The 9,000-nt window shown below is 35.1% G+C and overlaps 1 pseudogene; it reads right to left on the bottom strand.

The window, feature by feature from the left end:
- Window positions 1-4,716: 4,716 nt before the first annotated feature.
- LOC111880366 (probable alpha-mannosidase At5g13980) lies at window positions 4,717-8,412 on the bottom strand (annotated as a pseudogene).
- Window positions 8,413-9,000: the final 588 nt, after the last annotated feature.

Here is a 9,000-nt window from a genome sequence, read left to right as displayed (position 1 = left end):
TTAATAATGATTTATTAATATATTATATGAATAATATACTGAAAGAGAAATCATATTGTTTAATTAATATTAGTCAAGAATTAATTAGGAAATTAATTTTGTGATTAAAAGACTTTAATTAAACTTGGGGGACTGATATTGTAATTATAAGATAGTTGCAATTGGGCTATGGATCACCTTGGAACATAGGATGGACGAATTCTATGGGAAGCCCATAAGGAATTTGTCCAACGGGTGTTCTAAAGGGAGTCCATGGGCTGCTTAGGGTTTCCTAGTTCAAAACCTTAATAGCCTCACATATTTAAGGACCCCTAGGGCACCAAAAAAACGTGGCTAAGCTTCCCTTAGGGTTCTTGGACGAATTTTGGTGCCTCCTTCTCTTCTCCAAAGTCATCCTCTTGCTCTCGGTGTTTGTGAGCCATTAGAGTTGTGACATTTGTGACACTAAGCTTTCAGAAGTCAATTACAAATAAGAATTGAGATTTTTATTACTACATAACAATCAAGGTAATGATTCTAACCCTAATCATATGTCAATTTCAGATTTGTATGCTAGTTAATTAGGGTTTGTTGCTTTGGTACACAATGTTGTATGTTTAATTAGAAAAACCTAGATCAAAGCAATTAGGGTTGCATGAACACCATAGGAATGATGTTATGCTCATTTTCCATCAAGTACAAATATTCAAAAATCAATGTATCATAACATCTCCAAAAACAAGAGGCCGAAGGATGTGTACGGTCACGCCTTTGCTTTCTCCTGGTCATTTAAAGTACCTGAAACATAACACTTAAACCGTAAGCCAAAGCTTAGCGAGTTCCCCAAAATACCACCACACAAACATATGACAACATGCATACTAAGCCCACAACCATCGGGTTGGATTACCCTTGATCCATATCATGAGTCTAGCTTGCTTTCTTGCCTACAACTCATGTCTGGATTGCTCTCGAGTCCACAACATAAGTCTGGCTTGCCTAAACGGCCCATAGCTTATGTATGGCTTGCTCTCAGGTTTGTCAACTTCCGCACAAAGCAGCATTGCCTCAACCTAACTGTATTATGTCTACATATACAACAAATAAACTTATAACCAACAAACAGATAATCATGCAAATCTAACATATCACTACAACATAGCAACATCCTATATACCAGGATACATAACAAAATGGGCCTGCATTGGTGCCTTCAACCCACAATTATAGTGAGGAAACTTGTAACATCCCCATTTTCTCGGCCAGAAAAAACCGATTTGTTTAAGCTTTATTTGAAAATCAGAGTATCTTTTTGAAGAAAGATGCGGCGGAATTTGTTCCCAAAAATATGAAAAGTAAATTGTCAAAGCATTTCCGAAGAAATGTGTTTTGATTATATTAAAAACGTTGAGATGTCATTGCCAATACAATACATAAGCATAAACAGAAATAGTACATGCCTTACAACATCTATTATTTTAATGGCCTATAATTTATTGATCTCTCATCAAATCATCACTCCTATGCACTATTTCCACTACCTGTAATAAAAGAAACTGAGTGGGTCAGACTTGGGAGCCTGGTGAGCACATAGGGTTTTCAACCCACAATAATTAAGGTTATTAATTTCATCAATCAATCAATCCGGTTACTCGTTCCCGTTATCCTCACTTTCTGTCCCTAAAGCATCTAAATTAAGAGACATAACCTAAGGATTTTTCATCGGGGTGACAACACTGCGTAGGGGATTCCTCAACAATATATGTCAAAAAGGCAATCATTAGGGGGATGGAGTACACATGGTGCATAACCAACATACTTTGCTTCGTCTCCTCGCTACCCCTATCCTCGCAATCCTCTCCTTGTTATCCAACCATCACCGTAGACCCTCGCAACATACTGGAGACTTCGGTCCTCGGCATATAACCCATTCCCGCAGAATACCCACTGCAACTCCTCCATCCTCAGTAGACCTGGCCCCTCCTCAGCCACCTATCCTCGAAAATCAGCCCTCTTGCCCTTCCTTCCTTTTACCCCTCTCATTGCATCCCCTCTCATTTCTTTTAAACCCTTCCTTTTTTTTTGCCTTATTCTTTTTATTTAACACTCATTTAATTTTTTTTTACACCAATTTTTTTTTATTTAGCCAAAATTTTTTGCTGAAACCCAACAATTACCTTAGCCTTTTAATTTTTTTTATTAAAACAAATTCATTTATTTATTTTATTTTAAAACCAGTTATTTTATTTTAACACCAATTTTTGCCACAACCTAACCCATGATCATAAGCACTTTTGTGAAGAATAATTTTTACTTGATTCCCTTTATTGTCTTCACAAAAGAGATCATTCAAGAATTTGTTGAAGCTTCGATCGTCACAATGGATTATTTCTTGCTGATTATAATGGAAGAATTTTATTAATTCTTCGCATGATGATTTCCCTTTAATCAAGGTCTTTCGGCTAGCAATACTTGGATCAGCGTATGAGGACTAATGATCCTCCATACCGCAGTCGGACATCATATTTCTCTTCGTGAAGTTGGCATCGCAGTTGCGTCTGATCAACAAAATTGTTTCACAACCTTCGCTCTACGAAGACTTTTTATAACTTGTCACTTTTGATCTTCAGTTGACGAACCATGTATCTTGAGCATGTAGACTTTATTTATTGAAGACCACTTCAGGAGTTTCGATAGTCGAGTTTGGGTACATCAGCATTTTACAGCAGAGCGTAGATTTTTCACGCATAGTTCTTATTGTTACTTTGGTACTTGTTCGAGCAGTTTTCAGCTGCAGAATCAACCGGCTACAGATGACCGAAGAGTATTTATTCTACTCTCATTCTCGTGTTTTATCGAGACCCTTCATACATCTAGGGAGAACATGTGAAGTTCTTGGTATCCAACATTCTCTTGTTTGGTTTATTTATTTTTGGTATCCTGGCATTGGTTAACAAAAATAGGGGGAAGATTATGCTAACATCCGGATCTGATTTTATGATTATTTGAGTTTGGATTTTTGAAACTTCTAAAGATGATGAATTATTTAGTGATGCGATGTGGTATTGGTTTTTGGTCATCATGATCAAATTTCTAGCCTCACTAGATACTTCCCATATCCAAATTAGTTATTATTCAGACTCTACTTAAGGATGTTTTCATGTTTTAGCAGGTTATTCTTTTTGAAGAATTTTAGGTGTTTTATAGTTCGAGGACAAGATTTGTTTTAGACTTTTTGAAGATGAAGTGTGATTTGATTATGGGACAATTATTGGTACACTTTTGAACTCTACTAGAAAAAACAGCCTTTTACGACGCTCATTGCGCGTCGTAAAAGGCTCAGACGACGCGCAAATGCGCGTCAAGGAAGGCCATGTCATAAAGAGAGACGACACGCTTTTGCGCGTCGTCTATAGACGACGCTCATTTACGACGCGCAATTACGACGCGCATTTACGACACGCAATGCGTATTAAGGAAGGCCCTGTCATAAAGGAAGACGACCCGCATTCGCTTGTCGTTACCTTACGACGCGCGTGTTAATGACACACAATGCGTATCAAGAAAGCACCTGTCAAGAAAGGCCATGTCATAAATGAAGATGACACACATTTTTGCGTATCATAATTTTAAATGTTAAAAAAAAACATTATTTATAGATTTACTTATTTTCAAATTAAATTTGTATTTAATGTTTCATAATAGAAAATAAAATATGATATACAAAAAATAGAATCCATTGCATAAATTTAATGTCATACAAAAAATAGAATCCATAGAAAAAACCAATTAGTCCAACAACTATAGGCAAATTTCTAACTTCTAATGCAGTTCCACTTGGTTGATATTCAATTTCATCAACTACCCCTAGCCATAGCAAGCACAGAATCACAGTTGCCAATGTTACAACTCCAAAAACTACTCAATAAAACCTTTGGAATTAGTCCCTTTATCTCAGCCAAGGGTATAAAAGGAAGATTACTGAAGGATATAGAAATTAGAACCTGAAATATAAGAGAGTAAACTGAGGTTTCTCAGCCAAACTGTGGAAGCAATCTCTTCTCAGATCTTTAAATGCATCCTAATAGAAGACAATGAAGTTACTATTCTAAGATTGCATCATTTACCTTAATATATGACATTATTAATGTGAAAGAAAAACATTTTTGTTATAAAGAAAAGTCAAAAAGAATTTTTTTTGTTGATAAATAACAGTCTATAGGAATAAAAGAGCATACTACACGGAAGGGTGTTGGTTCCTTTTATTGAACACCATGGGATTCACAACCTGTGCCCTAGTAGTGCAACTTGTTTTCACATTGGGAGTGAAACCAGGAAAAAAAATTGTAATCTTCTTATTTGTGACTGTTTTAGGGTTCTAAATCACAGATCTTCAGTTTACAGTCAGAATTAGCAAGAATGTTTTTGGGTTTTAAATCTCAATGAAACACATTTGCTGCACACATGACAAACAATCAAACACAAAAGTATGCGTATCTGATACATATATTTGCACATTCATACAAGTATTTGTAGGTATCAGTCACAATACCACAAGAACATATATCATATCAAAAGTATGCCCAATTGACGACATATCAACCACACAAAATTTATCAATTCTAAGGAATTTGAACGGAAATCAGATGAGAAGAAAAAACCTGGAAGAGATTGTTGAGAGAGTGTAAGAGGCAAAATTGTAAATTCTGTTTTTCATGAGGCTGTGCAATTGAGCTTTTATACAAAATTGAAACTTCTGTTTTTCATGAGGCTGTGCAATTGAGCTTTTATCTTCATATCAAGTACAAAAAAAAGTTAAAAAGATGTTATTTAGTCTGTTAAAGAAACTTGCATGTTGTAGTGTATTACCTTCCTCTTTGCAAATAGTTTCTGTAATTCAACACTTGTCATAACTGAAAGACTTTGTCCTCTCCAACCTAGAGCCAGAAGAACAAAATATATAAATATACAAATATAATTTTATCGTGTTTCAAAACACAATTAAATGAATTTATGTAATAATAATAATAATAATAATAATAATAATAAGAAAGATCAACCACCTCATATAAGTGTGGTAACCGAAGAAGAATTTTTCCATCTTCCAGCTCCTGAATTAAGAAAATAAAGTTTTTTCTCAAGCTTTGTAGGCTATTTTCAAAGATTCGAATGAAGAAGGAGGGCATTTACGTCTTTTTGCATGGTTTACCTGGAGTGTTAACAATGCTACGTTCAGGGAGACTGTAGGAGGAATCCATTCCTGAAAATGTGGACACCTGGAAATTTGTCCCTGTTTTTTCGTCCTGTAAAATATAATAAAATTAATTGATAAGTAACATTTTTTTATGGATTTTTAAAGAAACATTTAACACAAAAAATATTCAATCACCTGCTCAGTGAACGCCAAAAGAAGTGGAGAGTATATTTCTTGACCATATGATCGGCGCCACTTGGCACCCTCTCCAATTGGATCGATCCTAAGATAGTATTTACCTTGAACCTACAAAAAGTTTAAGATTTAATGAGGGGAAGACTCATTACTTTGACTTTTTTTATCAAAGTCAAAATTAAATTCCCAAATTGAAGGACTTATAGAAAATGCTTACAGTTAATCCTCTATAATCGTTACCAACGCAAACTGTTTCATTAAGCGCCTCTGCAACACCTTTTCCATCATCATAAAGCAATCTCCTAAAAAAGAGATTATTCGTGTTTATATATATTATGGCTGATTTAATTTTTTTGATTGTTGATTTTGATGAAAATGCGAATGGAAAGAAAAGACATACCTATGAAGCATTAACTCCAATTGCCCATCAACAATGCTGGATCCACCTACGGATCTATCTACTAAAAGCGAGAGCTCACTAGTTTCGTCTTTTAGGTAAATTCCAAGATTGACCTTTAGAAATAACACAAGTCTGTGAAACGTTTCTTTCAAAATGTTCCATTAATGGAACATTGAATATGAATAGCAAAGGGCATGTTGGTTCAAAATGACAGTTATGTTGATAATGGATATTGAAAAAAGAAAACATACAGGATAATAATTTCCAGCAATAGGTTGATTCACTTCAAGATCCCAATCCTCTCTATAGTCTCGAATCTGCCACAAAAAAAATATTTGATCACATTTTCTTTAAATACCTACTTAGATGTTTAATGGGAGTAATACCCTTTGAAGAAAATCTCTCCCATTAGAATCTATGTAAAATGTTTTATTGCTCTTCATGGTGGTTGTAATCTGAGTTACAATTTCTTTCCCAACTCCATCATCAACAGGTATGGGGCCCACCTGAAAAAGTTGAGATTATCAGTAATGAACAACAATTATACAAGTAAAGAAAAATGAACTTACTGTAAATTCAACTTCAGCATGCTCCTTATTCTTGAACACTCTAGAGATCTGGACAGAAGGGTAAAATGGTCATTTCAGACGGTTCAATCAGTCCAACAAAGAAAAAAATGAGTTCATATAGCACTACTTTATCCATTACCTGGTAAATCCATGGATTTATTTTCTGATGTACTTCATCATATATTGGCCCATTCAAAACCTTTATGGGAGTCTGTAATTTCAATGAAGAATATTAAAATTTAAATTTGGCTATAAAGTATAAACTATAAGACACATAGATATATCAGAAGAAATTATATAATATATACCTGCTCCTGTGTATCAATAGAATATGTACCATTTGGACGGAAAATATATGCTCCAGATGCCTAAATTAAACAAGTTAGGAGCTCAATTGTTAATATAAAAAACTTGTACCAATAACAGTATTTACAAAATAAAAAAAAGAAAAATAATAAATGATATAAGGAAAATAAAGTTACCTGCTCTCCTGTAGTTCCATCAAATCCAGCATAAAAGTTGTATGATTGCTTCACATAGGCAGTGATCTTTCATAAACCAAAATAACACAGGTTAGTGCACATTAAAAGAATAAATAACAATACTAATAATAATACATAACTTAACTTACTATATTTTATATAACGTCAAAAAATAGGTTCATTTTTGCTAATTTGGGTGATAAACTATTTTATTTTCCAATTAGGTCATTAGCAAAAATAAGATAGTTGGTTGCTATATTATGCAAAAAAAAATGAAAGGTAAATATACTTACAGAGCTTCGACTGTTAACATATTGAGAAACCTTTCCTTCACTTCCAGAATAGATTAACTTCAAATTTCCTGTTCCTACTTCTATCCCATCTTTTCCTGTTTTAGTATGCTTGTAAAATGCTTCATTTACAGAATTCCATGCTGCAAAAAATAAATTATATCACTAGATAAATTATGTTCAAAATTCGAAAATCAAGGTAGATTATGTAAAATATTGTTAATTTTATTTTTACCTGGCTTTTTTGTGCTTGAAATGACATATGTGGTAAATCCCAGAGGTGGAACAAATGTTGTAAATGCAAGTGAATACTTGGAAATTGAGCTTGGTGATTTGCCTGTATATGCAGTGGTGTAGTAGTTTCTAAGGGCAATAGCGTCATTTACTATGGGGAGAAGTTGATACTCTACTTCTTTTCCATTGGAGTCATGGACAGCAATATTCTCACTCACAACCTGTTAGATATTCACATATCATACGCATAATATATTATTATTGTTATTATTATCCCAAAAAAAAGTGATTTAGATGCAACCAAAAGTTCAAAACCCAAAATGATACTCACTGGAAGTCTTATAACATCAGATCTCTTCCACCCTCGGGAATTGTAGACAACAACCACCTACAATATAAAAATCAATATTCCATATTTCCTTTTCACATTTATGTTGATATACAGAATATAATAGTTTTTGTTGACTTTCATGGAGAAGATAAAAATATAAAGCATCTCATTACCAATTTTTTGCCAGATGATAGATCCATTTCAGTTGGAGGGCAATAGCTTATGACAATGATCTTGTAGTTGGCTTTATCTTTGGAGACACCCCACTCTCTGTAAGGTAAATTTCTTCCATCATTAAGTTGGATTCGAGGTGAAGTAATAGGAGGTCCACCGGGTGATCCACAAACCCTAGGAGGTGGTGGTTTGATTCGTGTATAAATCCATCCTAGAAAACCACCCACCACAGTAATTGCTACCTTTGCAATCATTGCTACATAGAAGAAGAAGAAGAAAACATTGTAAGAACATGTAAGTATGGGATTGAGCAATTCCAAGAAATTTAATTTGGCTATGTTGAATATATTTGATTTTCTGATAGAATTCTAAGTTTTACAGAGGGATGTGGGTTCTGTAACTACAAACATGTTTTTGAACTTTTGATTCCTCTTTCTTGTAATTTTTAGAAACTCGTATCAACAACTAATTACAGATCGGGTTTACAGAAAGGATTAAAATACCTGGAAAAAAGTACAGAGCATGAGAAGGAAACAACCAAGAACGCTTGCTCTCCAACGCCATCATCTTCTTGCGTTGTCACATAATGCTATTAGGGTTTCATCTGCAATTTATTCTTGAACAACTTCTACTTCCTTAAATTTCTTCAAATCAAAGTTGTTAGGTGTGGGCTATGAGGCAAGAAGAGGCGGTGAGGGTTGGAGACGGTGGAGATGGGTGAGGGGCGGAGATGAACGAGGGGATATGTGAGAGAACTAATGGAAACAAGGTAGAAGAGAAGCTCATGAGTAGTTGTAGTAGGTGGAGTAATGTAGAGGGGAAGCGGATTCGGGACATAGTCGTCGGTGCTGATGAGTCTCAATGGTCGGCGATTAGAGGTGAGCCTGCGGTTGCCAACGAGGTGAGGTGAGAGAGAGCAAGGTAAGGAGATGCTAATCAAGTCATCGATTTCAAAGTGCTCGTGTGGAAGGGGTGGTGCGTAGAATCTGCATATAAAGGCACTGAAGAAGGCCGATGGCTGAGGAAGACGATGAAAAAGATGCAACGTTGGTGGAGGGTCGACAATGGAAGAGGGTCGACGACCAGGAAAGAGCACAAAGTGGTGGTCGGAGTGTGAGGGGAGTAGTTAGCGGTCGATGTGGGGAGCCAGGG

The sequence above is a fragment of the Lactuca sativa genome, chromosome 8 (genome assembly GCF_002870075.4).
Source record: "Lactuca sativa cultivar Salinas chromosome 8, Lsat_Salinas_v11, whole genome shotgun sequence".
Lineage (NCBI taxonomy): Eukaryota > Viridiplantae > Streptophyta > Magnoliopsida > Asterales > Asteraceae > Lactuca > Lactuca sativa.
Note: the sequence above shows the minus strand (reverse complement) of the source record. Positions and strands in the feature narration are given on the sequence as shown.